This window comes from Helianthus annuus, chromosome 10, assembly GCF_002127325.2.
Source record: "Helianthus annuus cultivar XRQ/B chromosome 10, HanXRQr2.0-SUNRISE, whole genome shotgun sequence".
NCBI classification, from domain to species: Eukaryota; Viridiplantae; Streptophyta; class Magnoliopsida; order Asterales; family Asteraceae; genus Helianthus; species Helianthus annuus.
This window is the reverse complement of record NC_035442.2, coordinates 102974765-102999576: the sequence shown is the minus strand read 5'-3', so window position 1 is coordinate 102999576 and position 24812 is coordinate 102974765. Positions and strand designations below refer to the sequence as shown.

Below are 24812 nucleotides of genomic sequence, written 5' to 3'. Positions count from 1 at the left end.
TCCCTGTCTGGCGGTAGTCCTGGCAATTCTTCTGGAAAGACATCTGAAAATTGGGACACTACTGGAATGTCTTTTAATTCTTTTTCTTTAGTGTTAGTGATTATAGAAATCAAATACACTATAGATCCTTTCCTTATACAACTTGCAGTTTTCATTACAGAGATGAATTTAGGGGATCTAGATGATTTATCTCCTTTAATTGTGATCTTTTCACCTCTTGGTGGTTTTATCTGTATTGACTTTTGATCACATAAGATATTGGCTTTATTGGCTATTAACCAATCCATTCCTAATACGACATCAAATCCTACCAGATTCATTGGGTAAAGGTTTGCAATAAATTTTTGATTAAAAATTTCTATTCTCGCTCCTTGCAAGATTTCAGAAATTTTAATGGTTTCTCCATTTGCTGTTTCTACTAGACATTCTTGTGGTAGTTTAGTTAATGATTGATTTAGGAGTTTGCAAAATGAAGTATTAATAAAACTTTGGTTGGCACCAGAGTCAAATAATACTTTAGCAAAAATATCATTAACTAAAAACGTACCAGCAATGACGTCCGGAATTAGTCTAGCTTCGTCTGCAGTTAGCACGAATGCTCTAGCATTTTTAGGATTTTTGTTGGTTGCAGCTGGAGCCAATTTCGGACAGTTTGTCCTAATGTGACCTTTTTCTCCACAATTGAAACACATTCCATTACTGGATTTCTTCTTGCAATTCTCTTCCTTGTGTCCTGGGGCCTTGCAAAAATTACAGTAAGTAGAGCATCTTCCAGAATGCTTCTTTCTGCAGGCTTTGCAGTAGGGTGCAGAGGTAGAACCTACATTCCTACGATTGGAATTCCCAGAACGGAATTCTTGAGTAAGCCTTTGGGTTAGGTTTCTCCTCTGGTTTTCTTCTCTAGTACGGATTAACTCATCTGTCAAGGTATTGGCTAGTTCTACAGCTTCCTCTATGGTTTGGGGTCTAGCTGCCTTGACTACATGTCTAATCTCTCCAATTAATCCCCAGATATATCGGGAGATTAATACTGTTTCAGGTGATGCAAGGGTAGGTACTATCCTAGCATATTCAAAGAATGTGGTAGTGTAACCCTTACTATCTACTCCGGTCATTCTTAGATTTAGAAACTTATTTGCAATCTGTTCCTTTTCATTGGGAGGGCAGAATTTCCTTTCTACCATATTCTTAAATTCCTCCCATTCCATGTTATAAATTCTATCACTTCCTCTTGACTGGAGGATAGTGTTCCACCATTCTAAGGCTGCGTTTTTAAACAGATTTGAAGCAAACTTTATCTTATCTTCTTCAGCACATTTGCTTATTTTTAAAACGGCCTCAGTTTTCTCTATCCAGCGTAGAGCTGCAATGGGTCCTTCATTGCCCGAGAATTCAATTGGTTTACAGGACCAGAATTCCTTGTAAGAACAACCATATGACATGGTTCTTCTTCTTTTGGGAATGGGCGCTTGAAGTACGGGTCCATTGTTCACGCTGTGTTCCGGTTCACTTGGTCGTTTACTGCTATGCTTACTTTTATTATTCGCTTCTTGAACCGTTTGAATAATAAATGGCATTGCATCTATAATTCCTTGTGCCACTATATGTTGAACGGCACTATTATCCATTTGGTTTCCATTGTTATTGTTGTCCGGATTCTCGTTAACCACGTTAATGTTACTCTGGTTATCGTTATTCAGATTATCTTGATTTCCTTCGTCGGTCATCTGAATTTTAAACATTTACCAAATATTAATATCACAATTAATATTTGAATATAGCCAATCACATGACACGCACGTTTAACCAAAAACGTCGAGCATTGCGACTTTTACTCTATTTATATAGTATGCATCATTACACACTAGTACTGAAATTTAAATTACAATACCGGCTGAAATGTAAAGCTACAATACTAATAATAAGCATCCGTAGTTTTTTTTTTTTTTAACACATACACACATATATTATTTTATTATTATTATTATTACTGTTTCTACCATCACCTTCACTGATATGGATTCATCCAAAAATCCATATTACGCTCATTGTATTTCCATACGACGCGTTCTCCCACCTGTCGCATACGATCACTGCTTTCTAAAATTTCCTCCCCAAAAGTCCTAAGTTCTTGGACATTTTCTGCACTCATTGGGGGTGCAGGTTCTAGGACTGGGTTTGGAAACTGAGGTACGGGTTCCTGATACGGAGGCATAGGGGCCTGGTACGGGTATGGATTCTCTAAAATTTCCCTAACGTATGCATCACTAATGTTGTAGGGATCTTGAGGATCTAACCCTGGATAAGCTCCTAAGTTGGGCATTGGCACATTTTCCTGTATTGGGTTTTGTTGCACGTAGTCCCTAACATCGTCCCACCAGGGGTCGTAATTGTTTGGGTCTAGAGGATCAGGTGCAGGTACCCTAGGTATCTCCTCCGGGTTGTAATCAGGCATTTCTATCTGGTCTTCTACTTCCATGGGTTGGTCAGGATTTTGTGGTTGTGGTGCTAGCATTTGTTCCAGGTTTGGGTCAGCAGCAGTGGTTGCTAAAATATGGATATTAGCGATACCCCTATTGAGCATATCCTGATTATAAGCATCAGTTTCTCTTTTTGCTGCAGCTAACACTCGCTGTTCCTGCAACTTTTTCATTCTTTTCCTACGCTCGTGCGCTCCCCTACTGAACCATCCCCTCTTTTTCTGAGGAAATGGCTCTTCAGACTGAGCCTTAAACACAAAGATCCCTTCTTCTGTGTTAGCAGAATACCCTGAGAGGGCAGGCTGAGAAGAGGAGGTGCCTTCGCTCCTAGGCGAACCAGACAGTTGACGATAGGCGTCAGAAGGTCCTTGGTCACTCATACTGTAAACTAACAAATAGTCAGATAACACATAGCAAGAAATACAATTATACACGTATTTCCATAATTTATTTCCTAACACTTTGAATTTTGATGTCAGCAGAACACTTCTGTGGCTGAATCAGTGGCATAGCTCTGATACCACCTTCTGTCACAACCCCCAATCCCTAGTTCCCGGGAACGGGCGGCCGTGAGCCAGTTTCGGTGGTATCACGTTTATTTATCCAATTTGGCAGCGGAAATTTTCATCAGGACCGTAGTTAGGAAATATTTTAATCAGAGTAAACCACCATGTTTTATAACATTAAACATATGGGTAAAACCCAAGTTTTCAATACACACGTTTCATAGGAATACATCCTATTTATTTGAATAAAAACATCCATTTTATTATTAGGTAACTTTATTGCCACTTTTCCAAGCCTCCAGTGCTGTCCAGCTGGCTTCTATTTGGCTTTCACATTTTGTTACCTGAAACGCGTTTTAAAAACATTTTGTCAGTGGGAAATACTGGTGAGTGATTCCCAGTTTAATCAAGTTTAAGTAAAAACCAATTTGCAGTATTGAGGGTACATCCGCAATTACATTTGTATCCAAGACATCACAATTAACATCAGTGGTACGGTCATACTCAACTTATGGGATGTTACCACGCCAGTAACCAATTTTGTATACAAAACCCCAACATACCCACTATAATTGTATTCTTTACAAATACTCAATAACTGGTTTGTATGTATTTAGTTAAGTGAGGTTTTGTAAAAACAGTAAACAAAAGGTTTACAAAAAGTGAATCAACTCACAAAAATGAGTTCATAAAAAGAAGGATCAACTCACATTGCTGTTTTAGGTTTTTCGTAAGGGTTTCCTGGAGATAATCTATAAATTACACAAATGCACGTGTGTTAGTATAATAACCCATTTTAACATTAGTAATACCCTCCCCGAGACGGCATTCCAACGACTACGTCGGGCAGAACCACGACAGCCGTTACGGAACCCTAGATCAATCGGGCAGCGTATCTAATACGTCTCCAGGGGTTATAATACTTATATCGTAGCAGAACCTTGCTATTTTAGGGGGTATAATGCCCGGCTATAATAACTCCCTACAGAAATTGTGATTTGAGATTGAGAATGTGAACGACGGAAACTGAAAGCCCGTTGCCTTCTTATATAGGGCTGTAATTGGACTTCCTCGCGGCCCGCGTGACATTAGGGCTGGGCCTACGCGGCCCGCGTCAATCCTGGTCAACGGACTAGCTTGTCCGGCTCACCTCCTAGACTCGCCACGATGATGACACGTGTCATCACCGGGCTGCGCCACTATCTTGGTCGCTCGCGGCCCGCATTAACTTGGATACACCTTTACGCGGCCCGCTTGAACTTAAAAATCAAAGAATTCTGGTTATATCCTCGCGCGGCCCGCGTTAGGTTGAGGTGAGGTCCCATGCGGCCCGCCTCAACTTATTATTTATTTGTTTTTAATTTATTTTATATATTATATTCTAATTTGGGCTCGGTTTTCACATACGGGGTGCATATAAAGACATATTAATATATTTACAATATATATTAGGGTGTCAGAAATATTATGAGGATGTCGGTTTTACCGAGGGTTGTTATAGTGTGTAAGGACACGAGATACGATAAGCAATACCAGACTCGGAAAGAAATCGAGCCATGGGTCCATGAATGAGCTCAGGAGCACCATCACACTGAAGGTGTTTGATGGTGCATGAGAAAAGATTCTCAACAAGCGGTTTGAAGTGACGAAACGAATCAACCGCCTGAGAACGATGTGTAAGAGGATAAATCCATGTGAATCTACTAAAATCATCAATAAACGTAATGAAATATCGATAACCATCACGAGACAAAACAGGAGAGGGTCCCCAAATATCACAATGAATCACATGTAATGGTACTATAGAGTGAGATACAATCGAATCAAATGGTAAACGTGTAGATTTCGATGTACTACAAGCAACACAATGAGAACACATGGATTTATCTAAAGTACGTAAGAATGAAAAACGAGCCATAACTCCATCAGATGGATGTCCTAAGCGAGAGTGCCACGTCTCTCGAGAAACAGCTGCAACAGCAGTCAATGAATACAGCTGATAAGGACTACCACGCGTGTGGTGGAGGAGCTGTCCTGTGAGACTCTGAATAATCAAACCAACATGAGAAAAAGTAATAGTAAGTGGATGATCAATCACAAGCTGAGTAATAGATAGTAACTTCTTGGCTAGGCCAGGAACTACTAAGACATGTCTAAGTGTGATGGTACTACTAGATAAGCGCAAATGGTCAAAACCAATATGAGATATAGCAAGAGATGTACCGTCACCAATAACAACCCGCTCAGTACCGGTATAAGGAACCGAATAAAAAACAAGTGATAGCTCACCAGTCATATGTGCGGAAGCTCCTGAATCTGGAATCCACGAGTCAACCAAATCGCATGCGGTTGACAAGTCGGCTACAAACCTAAACTGACCAGTAACACCAGAATTTACTGGGCCAGAACTCGAAACACCAGAAGGCCCACTAACTGATCTAGTAGCAGACTGAGTCCAGTTCGCAAAGTGATTTGGACCAAAAGCTGATCCAATCCCACTATTATTATTATTTGGGCCATGTACATCAGTAACAGTAGGGACAGGCCCAAGAACACCCGGTAAACCACTAGGGATATTATAACTCGGTGAAAGCCCAGAAATATTAGAACCAGTGTCTCCAAGTAATCGTGAATCAGGTCTTCCCTCAACTTGACCTGGTATACTTCCCCCAAAATAAGGAACCCTAAATCCAAAATTCGATCCATAACAATCTGCAACATGTGCGCTATAACCTCTAATTCCATCAGCAGACCACCGATTTGATGATTGATTAAAGCCTCCTCGTTGATTTCCGTATCTACCACCACTACGACCACCACGTGGCCTCCAACGTCCACCACGTCCACCAGAATTGAACCGGTGATAACAATTACTAGCACGGTGTCCAGGTTTGTCACAAATTTGACATACAACAGTCTCTTGAGAAGAGGAATCAGTGTGTGGTGGAAGTGGTCGTACAGTCATGGCTGCCATGGCAGCTATTGGAACAGAATGTGAGTCTTGACTTTGTTTTAGACGAGATTCAAAGGTCAGCAATTTTGCTCTGAGTTGAGAGAATGTTGGTTTTGAATCTGAATTTTCAATATTTGTGACAAACATTCGAAAATCTGAGTGTAAACCATTTAGGATTTGTAATATCAAACTTTGCTCTATGATTGGATCACCTAGAGCAATCAACTGATCAAATAAACTTTTTGCCTCATCGCAAAAATGAATCACTGATTTATCTCCTTGTTTTAAACAATGAAACTGAGTTCGAATGTAATTTTGATTAGCGAATACCTGCTGTGTAAACAACTCTTCAAGTTTTTGCCATAACTCTGCAGATCTAGAAGAATCACGAGCTAAATGAATCAGTGATGAAGACAAGTTTGCAGAGATGAAAGCTGATACATATGCATCTGATTTGTCCCAAGCAGTTCTAGCTTCCTCAGATTCCGGTGGTTCACAATTGTTATTAAGGTGTTGAAGAAGACCTAATGTCTTCAAAATCAGAGTTATTTGATGCTTCCAGTTCAGGTAATTTGTTTCATCAAGTTTGATCGGCATTAGGTTCATAACATTCTGAAATGGATTTGAATTTGATGTAGTAATTGTTGAAGTTTGAGATTGAGAAACTGACATAGTGAACTACAGATCAAAGGATTGAAGAACAGAAAGATTGGAGAAGAAAACAGAGAAAACGGAGAAGAAAGAGAAAGAAGAATGGCCGGAGAAATGATCGGAATCTGACCGGAAATGGAGAGAATGGAAGGATCTGGAAACTAAAGCTCTGATACCATGAAGAAATGGTTCAGGCTCATATCATAACAGAAAATGAAAGGTTAGTTATGTTTACAACAAACTCCTCTATATATAGAGGTAACCGACCTAACCAACCTAACTAACACTACTCATCAAAACTAATACACACAATACAAAACTCATATATACATCTCTAATAATAAAGCAAGGATACACGGTATCTTTTAAGGCCCCAACTCATACAAAAGCATATTACTAAATACAAATATTATGGAACGATAAATGTATTAAAATTGGATTTAAAGATTAGTTAATATCTGATTAATACCACGTACACATAGAATTTAGAGTAGACTGTCATTTTGGTCCCTGAGGTTTTGGTTACTTTTGCCATTTAGTCCAAAACTCAAACCATTTAAATCTGCGTCCCTATGGTTTCACTTTTATTGCCATTTTGGTCCAAAAATCAAATCACCTGATATTTGGTTAATAAAATCTGGTTATTTTGTCTTTTTCCTCAGGAGTAAAATGGTCAATCTGAATTTGTTAAAACCCTAGCCCCAATTATACACACACTCCTACGAATTTATTAAAACCCTAGCCCCAATTAAACACATGGAGAGAAAAGGGCAGCAGTCCATGTTGGCGCACAACGACGGCCATGGCGGCGCGTGGATTGTGGCAGGCGTTCAGCGGCTGTGAAGGTCGAGCAGGGGCGACAACTGTTGGCGGCACTATGGTGGATAATGGGGTAGCGTCTGATGTGGTGGCGGTGCTTGGTTGTGGATGTGATGGTGAGGTGCGGTGAGATGGTGGTTGGTTCGAGTGAAGACGAACGATGGTGGTTTTAGCGTGGCAAGGGAAGAGATCGGGACTCGAAGATGCAGATATGCAGCGGATCTGGTCGGATTTGTTAAGATCCCAACCGCCACCTCAGGCAACCTCGGCTAATCTGAACGAATATCTCATGATCTCATGCGAATCCTAGTAGTGTTGTTGGTAATAGGGTTGAATTGGTTCGTGTTTCAGCTAGTCGTGTCACTGTTACAGGCGGTGGTGTCCTCTACCGACGCCAGAGTTGATTTTCAGCCACCAGTCAGTGGTGGTTGTTGATTGGTGCTTTAGGTGGTGTGTTGAATTAACACAGTCAAATTAGTGTATTTAATTTAATTAATAATATGTTATAATAAATTCAGATTGACCATTTTGCCCCTGAGAAAAAAAGACAAAATAACTAGATTTTATTAGCCAAATATCAGGTGATTTGATTTTTTTGACCAAATGGTAATAAAAGTGAAACCACAGTCAAGATTTAAAAGATTTGAGTTTTGGACTAAAATGACAAAAGTGACCAAAACTAAGAGAACAAAATAGCAGTTTACTTTAGAATTTATTTTGCAAAATGATTTTTTTTTTAATTCCGATTTCTGTCATATCAATAATTGGCTAATGGTGGTCCAGGTTCTTTTACTTTTGCTTTTTTTTACTATGAACTTTTGTTTTTGTTGTGTTGTGGTGGGTTCCGATTTTATATAAAGTGTAAACAGTAACGTAGACAAGGTTCATAATAAATAGCTATTCACGCATGCACTCGTAGTCGAAAAACTGAAAGAAATAGATAATTATTAGAGGTAAAGATGCTCCACTAGTGATGATATTATGGACCAGACCACAAGCCCAACTATTCCTATTGAATCCAGGCCCAAAAAGCATGCTAAGAGGCCCAGCCGGTTCACAGATTGAAGGCCCAATCAGATTACAGCTTGAGCCCCAAGCTGCACGTTTTCTTTTCAGCATGTGTCTTTTGATTAATTGCATATGTTTAATTAATTGTTGCATGATTGGTTAGTGGTAGTCCATGATAGGATTGGCATAAAATAAGGAGAATATGGTTAGGAATCTAGTCTCTCTTGCATGTTTAAATTTTGTTTGCATTGGAAAAAAATACACAGAAAATTGCTCCAAAAACTCTCTTGTTCCCTCTTGTTCTTTTGGAGTGTTTGCCTACTAGAAAAGGCTCTATCATCTTGGTGCTTTCATTCACGTTTCACCCTCCGCCATGCCTCCTCGTAAAGATTCATCGGTTACCGTTGATCTTCCCCCTACCATCACCGATCAACTGAACCAATAAATCCAAGTCTCCACTACTACGGCCAACGCACAAACCGATATCAAAAACACCCTTGCTGCCCTCGTTCAAGCCACCGCAAACCTCAACACAAAACTCGATTTAAAAACCGAAAACACCGCTCGACTCGTCAATCACATGTCGCAGTTAACGGAGAAACTATCCACCGGACCCTCCAGTTCCGATCTCGAAAACCTCGGCCCCAAACCCGCTCAACAAAACCTACCTAACACCCCACGTCCACCGAAAATCTCCTTACCTTTATGCTGTGTTCCAGAGATCCACTTAACAAGGGGAGAGGAGGGGAGGGGAGGGAAAATGTGGTTTTTTTTGCCTGATAATAGTCTTTCCAATTTGGAAAGACATGGAGGGGAGGGGAGGGATGGGGAGGGATTTTTAACTCAGGAACACACCCTTATTTGATGGCTCGAACCCACTAGCATGTATCTTTCAAGCAGATAACCACTTCACTTACTACCAGATTCCACCGGGGGAACAGATTCAACTCACATCCTTTCACTTCATCGGAGATGCGCTGTCTTGGTACCAACACCAAGCAAATAACCACTTACTCGGAAATTGGACCTCTTTTAAGCGATCCATGGAAATTGGACCTTCCACGTTCAAAAACCATGAGGCCATTCTTTTTAAGCTCCAGAAGACGTCTTTCGTGGCCGATTATCAAACTGAGTTTGAGCGGTTGAGCAACCGCGTTACAAGGCTTTCTAATCAACCCCTACTCAATTGTTTTTTGTCTGGGCTTAAAATAATTATTAATTTCTATGCCTTTTTTTTTTTTAATTTTTATGATTATAAATCTAAAGATTGTCATTCTTTATAATATTGAACCTCACGTATTTTTTGTTCATCTTTCATATTTCATTTAGTTTTTTATATTTTATATTTTTCATTTATATTCATTGTATATATTTAAAACTAACTATTATATAATATCATCCGATTCGATCAAGGTACCAGTATAACGATCAATTCGATGTCCGTTTATGTTTTGAAAAGAATGAGTATGTCTCATATCATAGGTTGAGAAAATTGTTTAGTGAGCCGACCCACCTTAGGGATTCTCTCACTGAAGCAAAAGACGGACGTCAGATAGGGTTTCATGGCGAACCCTAACGACAGTTAACGTTGTTTGTACATGGTGTCGCAAATTGTGGCGTGTCTATTCGTGTGACACGGGCCACAACAAAAGAAAGGAAAGCGTATTTAGAAGTTACGTTACGACCCCCCAGTCATAAAAGTCTGATTCTGCCACTGATGAGTCATAATGTATTACTACAGGATTTGAATCGAGATTTGCCCAAGAGAGTATTTTGACATGCCTATTTTACCATCTCCATGAGTCATATGCATCCATGAGTCGTATGTATTACTATACGATTTGAGTTGATATGCCTATTTTATTTGAACTCAAGTGTTTACTACACAACAATCTACAACATGATGATTTAATGCTTAAACAAAAAGTTAAATGTTTATACTCTTTTAACCAGTGTTTTATAAAATGAAATGTACATGATAACTTATAATTAGAGTAAATTACAAAAAAAGTCCTTTATGGTTACACCCGATTGTAAACTATGTCCTTTATCTTCAATAAGTACAAAAGACGTACTCGATGTATACAAACTCTTGCACGTTATGTCCTTTAGCCCTAACTTTGTTAGTTTTCATGGTTAAATCTCACTAAATAGATACCACATGAAGGTATTTTGGTCATTTTACTCTAAATACTAAAATAAATAATCATAAAAATAATAAATAAAAAAATTTTGTGTGTGTTGTGACAACACACACTCACTCTCTCTAACTACCGGACCACCACCACCACCTGTCCCCACCACCTACCGCCACTTCCACACCACTAAAAATCATGACCCCCAAATTCCATCTTCCACAAACACCACCTCAACGATTCAATCTGAAAACCATTATAAGATATCCAAAATATAATTAAGAGTGTGTACTAAAAACCCCATTTCTTTCTCTCTGATTCAAATCCCAGCACAAATGAGAGTCCCACTTTTAGCTGCCAGAATGATGCTTGAACTGCAACATTTCTACCACCTCGAACTCCGTAAAGTTGTATTTTTAGAGCATTACCAAAAAAATTCAACAAATTTAATAACATCTGATGTGTTGCAAAACACGTCATTTTCGCTTGTATTTTGTATATTATGTTAATAGTTTTTGAGTCGTTTTTAGTATTTATAGGTTTGTATTTATTATTTTATTTTATTACAGGCTCCGATGTAAAAAGGATTAGAAAAAAGCTTAAACGGCCAAAGAACGAAAAAAGTGAGGATGAAGTGGGGAATTGGCATCTTAATTTTCGTTGACCACCATATGGTTCATTGCTGTTGGGCCGCTAGAATGCAACATGAGGTATGGGCCTGAGTTTTGTGATATTGGCATAGCGATCCATCAAAATCCATATAGTAGGAAATTGTATTTGGGAGTCCAACTTAATAGCTTATGGAGTATAATAAATCATCTTTACCGAATAATAAAACTTGTCATTATATTAGGGCATCTCTTATAGATAATTATTATTTTAGTTTAATCTCTTCTAATTAATTATAGATAACACTCCTACTAAATATTATTTAGTTTAATATCTTATGGATAATTATTATTTAGTTTAATCTTCTTCTCATTTATAATATTATTTATTTGAATTAATTATTACTTTTTTATTTATATATTTACTTCGAATTCAAATTTAATTATCTAATTCGATATTAACTATAAATTTGAACATTTTGTTTAGTTTGGTATCAAATAGATTTTACGAAACTTAAAATAAAATTAACTAATATTATATATCACTTATACATTTACGGGGTTTTAAATAAAGGGTTAAATTTATTGAGACTTCGTTAACAAATTTTGCAACAGAATAATCTATTTTTATCACGAAAATCAAACTTTGTGTTAATATATTAAATATTTTTATTTTCACTATACAAAATTACATTTACTCGACCCATGTAATACATGAGGTTTTTTAAGATATAACTTTTTATTATTTGATGTATAAAATTAGATTTATTCAATTCATAGAATACACGAGGTTTTTTAAGGATATATATAATTTTTTTTATTATTTAGTACAGAAAATTACTTTTATTCAAACCGTGTAATACACATATTTTTAAAAATGTATTTTTTTTGTTATTTGGTATATAAAATTACATTTATTCAACCGGTGCAATAAATAAGGTTTTTAAAGATATATTGTTTTATTATTTAGTATATAAAATTTATTTATTCAACCCGTGTACTATACGGGGTTATAACCTAGTCTAACTACTATAATAAAAGAAACCACTTTATGGACACTTGTCATCATATTAAGACATCTCTTATAGATAATTATTATTTTAATTTAATCTCTTCTAATTAATTATAGATAATCCTCCTACAAAATATTATTTAATTTAATATTTTATATTATAGATAACTTTCCTACTAAATATTGTTAGTTTAATATCTTATGAATAATTATTATTTAGTTTAATCTCCTTTTTATTTATAATATTATTTATTTAAATTAATTATATTTGAACGTTTTGTTTAGTTTGGTATAAAATAAATTTTACGAAACTTAAAATAAAATTAACTAATATTATTTATCATTTATACATTTACGGAGTTTTAAATAAATGGTTAAATTTATTGAGACTTCGTTAACAAATTTTGCAACAACAGAATAATCTATTTTTATCACGAAAACCAAACTTTGTATTAATATAATAAATATTTTTATTTTCACTGTATAAAATTACATTTACTCAACCCATGTAACACATGAGGTTTTTTAAGATATAACTTTTTATTATTTGATATATAAAATTAGATTTACTCAATTCGTACAATACACGGGGTTTCTTAAGGATATATATATATTTTTTTTATTATTTAGTACAGAAAATCACATTTATTCAAACCGTGTAATGCGCATATTTTTAAGGATGTAATTTTTTTTATTGTTTGGTATATAAATTACATTTATTCAACCCATGCAATAAATGAGGTTTTTAAAGATGTGTTATTTTATTATTCGATAAACAATATTACATTTATTTAACCCGTGTAATACACGTGGTTTTAAAGATATAACTTTTTTATTTTGTATGTAAAATTATATTTATTCAACCTGTACAATATGTTTCTTATAGATATAATTTTTTATTATTTAATATATAAAATTATATTTATTCAACCCGTACAATAAATGAGGTTTTAAAGATATATTGTTTTACTAGGTTATAACCCCGTGTATCACACGGGGTGAATAGATAATACATTGTAAAATAAAAAAAATAAAAAAGATGATTCTAATATCATATAACAATAAAAGATTATTCTGTGTGTCAGAAAATCTAAAAATTTCCCACTACAAATCTTCTTTAGGTTCATCCTTTTTTTAATTATTTTTGAGCTTTCATAGTTGTCATCTCTAACTTATAACATCAGACAACATAACCAATGATGCCTAAAACGAATAGAAAACCAAAGTGAACCGAAACGAAAAAACATATATTTTTATGTTTAAGTTTAAGTGTGTTTAACTCATGCTATTAGATATTATTAATTTTATTCTTGAATATTAAGTACTTATAATAAAAACATTAAGATGTTTATTTATAATTGAGATGATTTATTTATTGTCTATAACAAATAACAAAATTTAATATAAAAATTAAACAATCTTCAAAGTATTATAAAAGAAAAAGTCCTAATAAAAAACTTTGAAGAAACATAAAAATAGATTAGAAGGTTAGGTTTATGTAAATATTTTTAGTTATAACCCCGTGTATTACACGGGTTGAATAAATAAATTTTATATACAAAATAATAAAATAATAGAATGATTTTTGGTTTTTCAAAACCGTTCGGTTTCAGTTTTTTCGGTTTTGGTATTTGGTTTTTACACCGGTTCGGTTCAGTTTTTCAGTTATTACGGTTTTTGAAACAAAAGTAAGTAAAATTCAAAAATAAAAAATTATAATTCAAATTTAAGAATATTTCTTATATGGTTACATTTAAGTTATTATACTTAATCTTTTTAACTAAAAATATTTACATAAACCTAACATTCTAATCTATTTTTATGTTTCTTCAAAGTTTTTTATTAGGACTTTTTCTTTTATAATACTTTGAAGATTGTTTAATTTTTATATTAAATTTTGTTATAGACAATAAATAAATTATCTCAATTATAAATAAACATCTTAATGTTTTTATTATAAGTACTTAATATTCAAGAATAAAATTAATAATATCTAATAGCATGGGTTAAACACACTTAAACTTAAACATAAAAATATATGTTTTTTCGTTTCTGTTCAGTTTGGTTTTCTATTCGTTTTAGGCATCATTGGTTATGTTGTCTGATGTTATAAGTTAGAGATGACAACCATGAAAGCTCAAAAATAATTAAAAAAAAGGATGAATCTAAAGAAGATTTGTAGTGGGAAATTTTTAGATTTTCTGACACACAGAATAATCTTTTATTGTTATATGATATTAGAATCATCTTTTTTATTTTTTTAATTTTTAAAGATAGGTTAAGTTAGGTCGTAACTTACAATTTTAAACGACTTTAATAATTTACAAATATTATAAACAATCTTTAATTATGGCAGTTCCTAAAAATCGGATTTAATAATTATATAAACATTTATAGACAATTTTTAATTCCGTTAGTTCCTAAAAAATTGGAAACTATTCGTAAGTTATTTCGAAAACAATTAATCAAGTTAATTTTTTTTAAGATTAAACAAAAAAAAAAACTTGGTTTTAGATGCTCTCCTTGATTGACATGTGTCCCAAATCTAGTTTCTTTTATTATATTTTTATTATATAGTATAGATTATTGAGTATATAAAATTTATTTATTCAACCCCGTGTAATATACGGGGTTATAACCTAGTATAAATATACAAGAAATTTGGTGGAGTAACTTTGTAGATGGGCCACGTGACAAACCACAAGCAAAATAAATAATACTGGTTATGGATCGAACTAGTATTGGATTTGGTCTAAAATGAAAGGAAACTATTGGTTGCAACTAAAAAAGGTTGGGACCGCAGCTAGGGGATTATTTTTGGAGGCTATTGACGGCACTCAAAGGGCGATCGAAGGTGTTCAAAGATTAGAGAAGCTTGAGGCTGAAGATTATAGTTTAAATATTAATTGCTTTACGGTTAGATTTGTGTATTATTTTTCAGTTTGATAAAACTTGAATATTATAGACATGTTTTCTCTTTTGCTAGACTTTGAATATATTTGTGTTTCGTTCTTGACCATGCTTGGCTAATTTTCCTTGTTGCTGATAATTGTTAATTTATTTATTGGGAATCCAGGATCCGGTAGGTTTAGACATAAGTTTGGATAGAAAACGAACTCATTCGGTAGAATATTAATAATAAGAATGAAGTAAAGCAGAATAGTCGAAATCTTAATTCATACCGAAAGAGTATACATCTTTTACAAGCTGGAGAAAAAATTTCTCCGGCATTTCCCCTCTGAAAACCCCAAAACCTCTCTCAGCTCTCACTCACATCTACTATTTATAGGCAAGATCCTCCGTGCAAATGAGCTTGGAGCGAATGGCTTTGGATGAATGGGCATCTGCAATTCGTGCGAAAGGCCTAGTGTCCCTTCGCGCGAATGACTCCTTCGTGCGAAGGGAACTTTACAATTCAAAACCGTTTTTCAGACTCACATCTATACAATATTCAACACACGCTCTATCTAGCCTATTCGCATGGTGACGAACACACAGAATATGCACTAACAATTTCCCCCTTGTACGTCACTGTCGAAGCTTGATCATTGAAAAATAGAGCCGTGTTTGAATATTCTGCAAAAAAAAAAAAAAAAAAAATCTTTTTCTTTTCCAAAAATCTGTGTAATGGTGGCTTGGTCCTCCATGACCTCTTCAGGAGCCGGTCTAACGCCTACGTCCAATCCAGACAATGTGTCAGATACTCCAACTAATAGGAAGGTGATACGTCAGGTGGGAGAGACTGAAACGGTGTCTTCTAAGGGCGCGTGGCCGTCACGCGCCTGATATCGCCGTAAAAAGCAATTGTCACCCTGATGTATCTCTGCAAAAAGTGACCGCTCCACTCCCCGATGCGACAAACACCTCTACCGGCAGAGCTACGGTGACAGACGTCAACCAACAACTTGTACCCTTAGATGGAAAACTTCCCCTTGAAAAAACCGTAGCCAAAATCCGTGCGTCGATTTGTCTCACTTGTGTACGCCAAAATCCATGCGCCGATTTGGCTCATTTCTGTATGCCAAAATCCATGCGCTATTTTTGCTCACTTCTGTACGCCAAAATCTATGCGCCGCTTTGGCTCACTTCTATATGCCAAAGTCCATAAGCCGATTTTGCTCACTTCGGTACGCCAAAATCCATGCTCTATTTTGGCTCACTTCCGTACGCCAAATTCTATGCGCCGATTTGGGTCACTTCTATACGCCAAAATCCATGCGCTGCCAAAATCCATGTGATGTTTTCGCTCACTTCTGCACGTTGTTAGTGCATGTTGATCCAACACATTAAAGCACGTGCCCTTAAACCACAAAAATACTTTATGAGTCCAGAATCCCTCCCAATTGACAAACTCATCTGGAAGCCACACTAGACTGGGGGACTTGAAGAGGTATAGTCCCAAACCGCGTATGGTGTAACACCCCGTGTTTCGAAAGTCAAAGTCAAGATTGAAGGCAAAGGGAGACAAGAATGCAAATTGCGATCTGTCACTCCTTGCTCAGCTCCTGTTTTGACTTCTTTGACTTGTAGATAGTTTATTTGCGTTATTACGTTAGTTGTATTATGTGGAGTACTAGTTAATAATCGAGGTTTAATCAATGTTTATCGCATGTTTATTCGCTTTATCACAATCTCACTCGCAACTCGACTTATGCATTCAGGTTATTGTTTTTATGTGTGTGTGCCTTTTGTGTGTTACTTGTGCATGTTTATTTACGTTTGTGTGGTGGTGATTAATCGAAACGCAATCGCAATCGAATCGCAAATGCTAAACGCAAGTTAATTATGATGATTGTATGTTAGATATAGTAGCTGGGATTAAAAGTAATTTGAAAAGGAAACTCTATCACATCGCAACGCTCAACGCGTGAATCAAAACCGCCAAACTTGTCGCACCGAACACTCGAATCGAGTGGCCACCCGATCGAGGTGCCACTCGATCGAGCTGCCACTCGATCGAGCTGCCACTCGATCGAGCTGCCACTCGATCGAGCTGCCACTCGATCGAGCTGCCACTCGATCGACCAGCCTTTCCCCCACTTTCCTTTTATGGAAACCCTATAAATACCCCTCATATGTCACATCACTTGATGTTGACCGCTCTCACTCGACCCAGCTCGCTCTAGCCTACTTTTCTTCCGGTTTCTCGCGATTCTTGTAAGTTTTCAACCTAAATCTTGTACTTTCTTGATCTACACGCACTCCTACACCTTTCTATCTTTTGAATCTTAACTTTTAACCGTGAAATCACTAAATTTGAGGTGTTCTATAATGATGTCATCATGGAGTTCTTATGAACTTCATGTTTTGGCTTCAATCCACCAAGAACAACTTAGATCTGAACGATTTCCACATGAATAAACAAAGATCTTGCATAGATCTGAACATATTCTGGTGAAAAGGAATGAAAGGTGGTTTTCTAACTTTCCTTCAACTCTTTTACACTCAGTGCACTCAAAACCGATAGAATCGGAGCTTGTTCTGATCTTCTACTCTTTCTTAGTGATGTGTTGGTTCAAGATTTGGATTCTATCCAAGAGATTACTGATTTTAGGTTAAACATGAAACATCATCTCGAACAGTTAACTGGTCGGACTAGGGTGGTTCTTATCCGATCGGGTCACTAAGTCTTGACGAGGTTCTGTTGTTTGACACGTTATCGTATAGTCGCGAGAAAACGCAGCTACCAAAACAACCAAGTACAAAGACGATCAGGTCGACTAGGACGGATTGCCATCCGATCGGATTGCCACCCGACCGGACACCCACCCGATCGGCTTGCACCTTGGGTCCCACACTTAACTTTTATTTCAACTTTCGAGATTTTGAACATCGAACGGATTGTCGTCCGATCGGATTGCCACCCGATCGGATTACCAACCGACTATGTGATGTTTTTAACTTCAACACTTAAACAATTTTCAACATGTTCAACGCTTAAGGATTGCCACCCGATCGGATAGTCATCCGGTCAAGTGACCGTCCTGCGGTGAACTTGTTCTCAACCTGAGAAACCTCGCTAATCGGATCGCCGTCCGATTAAATCGTCGTTCGGTCGACCGACCTGAAAGGTAGAGATACTTCTCCATTTTCAAAATGCTACAACGAAAACTTCAAAAGACAAGCCATTAAACACAAACACATCCTCACCAAACGAGGTGACAATCCAATCGAGTGGCCACCCGATCGGGTGACCATCCGAACGGATTACCACCCGATCGACTGGCCATCCAATCGGATTGCCATCCGATCGGATTATCATCCGATCCTTGATACTTTGTATCGTTTTACGCGCCGCTTATCATTTATGCTATCGTTCTGATCAGGCTAAACCCGCTCTAAGTGCTCCCTTCAATCCATCATCGCTGTGAGTACACTCGAACCCTTTTTGCTTAACGCACTTTTGGGTGTTACATGCGTTACTTATTCTAAATCACATCGAACACACTATGCAATACTTTAACGCTAGCCGTTACCGCATGTTATACGTGACTTAATGAATGCTTGTTTGTTATGTTTACACATGGATTGTTGTCTACCTGCCTTAGCAACGATAGTACTATAGTTTGGACTCAGCACCTGTTCACTCAGGGGTTGTTAAGGACAATTAATCACATGGTTCACAGTGGTGAATCTGTATTACGAACTGCCTTGCGCAGTCAACCCGCAGTCATTGGTATTGATAGGATCATGTCGATAACTTACGTGCTTCATTTCACACTGTGTACGTGCTGGTTATGCGTAAACGATTTCGAACTCTATTATATCTATTAAACTTGTATGGTCACCTTTACACTATGTGTATTGACTTTTACTTTAACGTATGTGGTAGGTGCTTAAGATGTTTAAATGTTTGGCTTGCTGTGAAATCGAGGCTAGGAAAGGTCTAGAAACAAATAAATGAAGTGTATGTATTTGAAATCTGATTTGTCAGAACAGTACTATTTGTCTTGACTTTGTCTGTAATAATTATATTACTTTTTATGTCATGGTATGAGACGTGATGCTTTACATAATTGGTAATTGATGTGCGTTAGGTGTAATATAATTTAGGTGTATATTTTAAGCCTTTTTTACACTTTTTAGCCAAGTTTTAAATTTATAAAACACGATATTTACTAACACTAAACACACATATGGGCAAGTGCACCCATCGTGGACGCAGTATAGTGTTGGTAAGATACCGAGGTCGTCCAAGGACACAAGAGCTTTTAGTACCGGTTTATCCTCAACGTCTAATCAAATCAAAATGTTAGAAAAAAGGTTTTTAAACTAAGAAAATAAAACTAACTAAAATGCTGAAAAATAAAATAAAAATAAAAACAGATAGACAAGATGAATCACTTGGATCCGACTCGTGTGTAATGTAACCTTTGATTATTTTCGCACTTTTGCACTTATTTAAGAGATTATCTTAGTTATTGTAGTAGGCCCCTCTTTTGAAGGCGACATTTCCCTCAACCCAGTAGTTTGAGTCAGCAAGGATACAATCCTAAAGGGTCAGATTATTGAAAGATAATTAATTAAGTTATTAATGCATAATGTGGTAGGCCCCTCTTTTGAAGGCGACGTTACCCTCGGCTAAGTAGTCTGAGTCAGCAGGGATACAGTCCTAAGTAGCCGGGTTAAAGTTTTAATAGTAGTTTAACTTATGAGGGGATCAAAGAGTTTGGACCCCCGCCATCCAATACCTTTGGGTATTGAAGGAGGTCCTACTAAATTTGACCCAGGTCCTTTGCAGGATCTATACACTGAACAATGGCAAGACTCTTACCAAACCGTTCCCTTAACCCCCGACCAGGTAGCCAACATAGCTCCATATAGACCGTGGAGATATGAATGGTGAAAATCTTTTATTTTATATAGACAGTAAAATAATGCCAAGACACCACGGACAAACGATAAGGAAGAATCACCTTCAACATAAGAAACTAGTAATTAAAGTCATTAATACAAAGCCAATTAAAAAGTGCAAAAGATTAAAAATAAAAAGTATTACACTAAACACTTGTCTTCACCAAGTGATGTAAGAGACTTAGGAAAACATGGCCTTTGATTGTCAAGAACTCTTATGATCAATCTTGGATCCCGAGACGACTCACACACTCTATGATGGACAATGGATGATGGTGGTGGATGATGGTGTTGTGATGGTGGTGGGTGGTGGGTGAAGTGTGAGAGAGGTGGTGTGCCAAGGGATGAGTTGCAAGAGCTCCAAACACTCCTATTTATAGGCTGAACAATAGCTCGGGCACGGCCCCGTGTCCGCTGGGCACGACCCCGTGTCCATCTGACTCTCTCTCTTCATTAATTGCAATTCACAATTCCAATAAATGCGCCTGCAGGAAGCTGACCACACCCACGTGTCCGCTGGGCACGGCCCCGTGGTGGGCAACAGAAGCTTCTATGGGTTTGTCTTTTCTGCTGACTCTTGGGCACGGCCCCGTGCTCACTGAGCACGGGGCGTGTTCAGTCTTCTGTCTTCTTTGTTTTGCTTGGGAAGATGTTGTCGGGAGGTCGGGCATGCCACTTTTGTTCCTTTTCTTGTATTTATGTTAGATTTAGCTGTCTTTTTGCTTCTTTTGTTCATTTGAGCTCATTTAATCCTGAAAATACAAAAGGAAAACAAAACATACTTTTTCCAACATTAGTACTAAAAAAGGGTTAGTTTTATGCCACAATTGATGTAATTTATATGTTGCATTTTGTGCACATCAAATACCCCCACACTTGAATCTTTGCTTGTCCTCAAGCAAAACTCTTTATAATATGGCTTTTTTTCACTCCCAAATGGAATGGGTAGAAGAGAAGGTTTTTTGGGCTTGTCATAGAGTGTCGGGATTTCCAAGATTCTTTATTTAAGTTTTATTTTTATTTATTTACAATCCTATTCGTCATGATTTATTAAAAACGTTTCATAAGATGAATTACTTATTAGGGCATAACATACCTTTTTAAAATTCCATTTATATACAAGTTCACATACCTCACGGGGAATCACTCAACACTCGGCCGAATGTGTATTTTTAGAGAATCACTCGAGAGCGGCATGGAACTTACTCCTACCATAGGCTTGCCAAGCAATCAATCCTCCTCCTTTTTAACTATATACCTTTGTAAATATCTAGAGGGCTTTTTGGGTGAAGGGTTAGGCTTGGGCTAAGGGTGGGTGGTTGGGTTAGTGGTTAGAAAAAGGGCGAAAAGCGTAACAAACGTCGGTTCTTTGAAAGACTTTTTATTTTTCACATTTTTATTTTATTTTGATGAACCATTTGTTTCAAACAAAGTTATTTTTGATGAACTTGTTTGTTTATTTGGTTTCATCAAAATATTTATTATTATTATTTTTTTTTCAACTCATAAGAAAACCGAACGTCGTTACTAAAAGAAATGGGTAAAAAAAAAATAAAAAGGTTTAGGTGGGTAAAAAGGGTGATTGTTTTAGGTTAAGAAATGAAAAGGTTTAGGCTCAAATGGGTTAACTAGGGGGATTTTGGGTAGGTGGTAAAAAAATGAAAAATAATGGTGTAGAAAGAAAAAGGGTTAATCCTAATGCCTCCATCATTTACTTACTCGGGTTTAAGTTGGTAAGGACCGGGAATGTATTGTCGTGGCAAGTTCTAGAGTCGTACGAACCAAACGGCTATTCACACAAGAAACGAAAAATGAGCATTTAGTGTAAAGATATGTATTTGTATGCTCGATAAAGGCTCAAAACTCACTTTTGTGGGAATGTGTTTTTATGTGATCAAGTATATATAATCAAATTTTAACTAAGTTTGTCATGCCGTTTCATAATTTTCTTATGTTGGTTCTTTTTATCACGACGCTATCGGTTGTGAACTTGTAAAAATATAACCTCGTTAGAACTTGAATTCCCAACTTAAAATTAGACAAGTAAAAAGAAAAATGAAAATTTATGAAAAAATTTGGGGTGATTAGCGGTTCCAATAGAGATTTGTGTAAGGCTTGTTATTAGGACTTGCAAAATTCAAGGTTTTAGCATCCCCTCCCCCCCTCCCCCCACACTTAAATTACACATTGTCCTCAATGTGTCCCAAAAATAAGTTTTTAGGTTGATTGAATGTGTAAAAGTGTGTTAAAAGCAAAATTTTATGTTACTGGCACTCTGGACACGGCCCCGTGGTGACCGGGCACGGCCCCGTGTTCAGGTGCCAGTGACAAAAATTAATAAAGAGAAACATAAGCCTAGACACGGGGGCGTGTTCAGTGAACACGGCCCGTGTCCAGTTACCTGAACTGGGCAATTCTCTGCAGATTGTTCAGCACGGGGCCGTGGTGGGCGGACACGGCCCGTGCTGAACTTGCTGTAATGAAGAAATTGTTGTCGGATGGCCCTGTTTTCGTGCATGGGGTGATGTTTCTCATTTCCCTTGTTATCCTCCACCATCCCGAGTGTGTTTTATTCCTGCAAATTAAAATTAAACTAAAAGATTAAACTAAACTAAGGATAGTTCCGCGGAATGCCTCCGTGGTGCGCCACGTTTATAAGGGTCCTTGGCTAGACCCAAAGTGAGGTTATATGTTTTCCGAGCGGGATGTTTTGCATCCCATGTTGCACCGCGGAGAGCATCATCCAAACTCGAATCAATAACCTTCATGTAGTTGACCGGGTCATCGTCCTCTATTCTCTTTCCAACCCCAAACTTCACTTCCTTATCCCCATACTTCAAAGTGAGTGTTCCGTCATTCATGTCTACCACTGCTTGCGCGGTGGCTAGAAATGGCCTCCCTAATATGAGGGGGACTTCGGTGTCTTCTTCCATATCTAGTATGACAAAGTCGGCCGGGTAGACGAAATTGTCGACTTTGACCAATAGATTTTCAGCGACACCTTGCGGATATTTGACGGACCTGTCAGCAAGTTGTATACTCATCTTGGTAGGGCTCGTTTTTCCAAGTCCGAGTCATTTGAACATTGATGCGGGCATGAGGTTAATGCTAGCCCCAAGGTCGGCGAGTGCATTACGAATGGGGGATTCCCCGATCGAGCAAGGAATTGTGAAGCTTCCGGGATCAATCTTCTTTTGGGGGAGTTTGTTGAGTACGAGGGCGGAGCATTCTTCGCCTAGGTTAACTAATTGCAATGATTCAATTTTCTTTTTATGAGTGAGGAAGTCCCTCATGAATTTTGAGTATTTAGGCATTTGAGTTAGGACTTCGATAAAAGGAATATTAACATGCAATTGTTTTAGTAGACTTTTGAATTTTTCGAATTGCTCATCGGTCTTTTGACGAATTAACCTACCGGGGTACGGAACCGGAGGAGCCTTGGTAGGCTCTTGAAGTAGAGGAGAAGCCTTCTCTTGTTGGGGCGGTGTTGTGCTTTCCTCAGTTGGCAGTGGCCGAGCTTCTGCGGGACCCACGGTAGGGTTTCTTAATGTTATGAGATGAACTTGTGCTTTTGGGTTTGTTTCGGTATTACTTGGTAACGCGCCTTGTGGTCTCTCGGAGAAATTTTGAGCTAGTTGATTTATTTGTTTTTCAATGTTTTGTATACTAGCTTGTTGATTTCTAAAATTCGATTCCAATTGTTGAAATCGATCCGAGTTTTTCTTTTCAGTGTCGGAGATGAGGCGAGATATAGTATCTTCAAGCCTTTCTCGTCCACCTTGTTGTTGAGGGAAATTTTGTGACTCATTTCTTGGTTATTGAAAATTTGTTCGTTGGTTTAGGCTTTGTTAGTTACTACTATTGCCGGGTTCTTGCCAACCAAGGTTAGGGTGGTTACGCCATCCTTGGTTGTAGGTACCCGTTGGAGGACCCGACGGCCTAGGTCTATTATCAATGTAGTTTACCGATTCTGGTTGATCATCTGTTTCTTTCATACAACTCCAATTTTCATGTGGCCCACCACACCCTTCACAAGCCATAACCGAGACCGTTTTTGTCATTTCTAACTTTTTAATTTTTGAAGAAAGGGCCTCGATTTGGGCTTGTAAAGAAGTGTTTTTATCAACCTTATGGGCGCCCGGGGCAATAGATTTATTGCCTCGGGGAGTGTGCCACTGAAAATTGTTTTGAGCAATTTCCTCGATTTGATTGTATATTTCATGTGGGCAACGATTACCTAAAAGTCCCCCGGAGCTAGAGTCAAGTGTTTGTCTCGTGTGTGGCAACAACCCATTATAGAAAGTGGATACTTGTTGCCATACCGCAAGACCGTGATGGGGATACTTTCGCAGTAGCTCCTTGAACCTTTCCCAAGTTTCATATAAGGATTCCCCATCCTCTTGTGAATATGTATTAATTTCAGTCATTAATTTAGCCGTTTTAGCAGGAGGGAAATACTTATATAGAAACTTTTGGGCTAGTTCATCCCAGGTGTTTACCGAACCAACTGGGAGGGCGTTGAGCCAAGCTTTCGCTCGGTCTTTTAGTGAAAATGGAAACATTCGAAGGCGGATGGCATCATTTGATGCTCCATTGATCCGAAAGGTATCACATATTTCTAAGAAATTAGTAATATGTAGATGGGGATCCTCGTCCGCAAGCCCATGTAAGGTTGCGGAGTTTTGAAGCATTTGAATCAAATGTGGCCGAAGTTCGAAGTTGTTAGCTTCAACATTCAGTGGGTCCGAGATTACCCAGGTGGGCCGTAGGTAATCCATAAGGGTAC

General features: G+C 37.4%; 1 non-coding gene across 1 annotated transcript; it reads left to right on the top strand.

Moving 5' to 3' along the window:
- The first annotated feature begins 24352 nt into the window (after positions 1-24352).
- LOC118483547 lies at positions 24353-24459 on the top strand. The gene has a single exon (XR_004870837.1). It is a non-coding gene; the product is annotated as a small nucleolar RNA R71 (small nucleolar RNA).
- Positions 24460-24812: the final 353 nt, after the last annotated feature.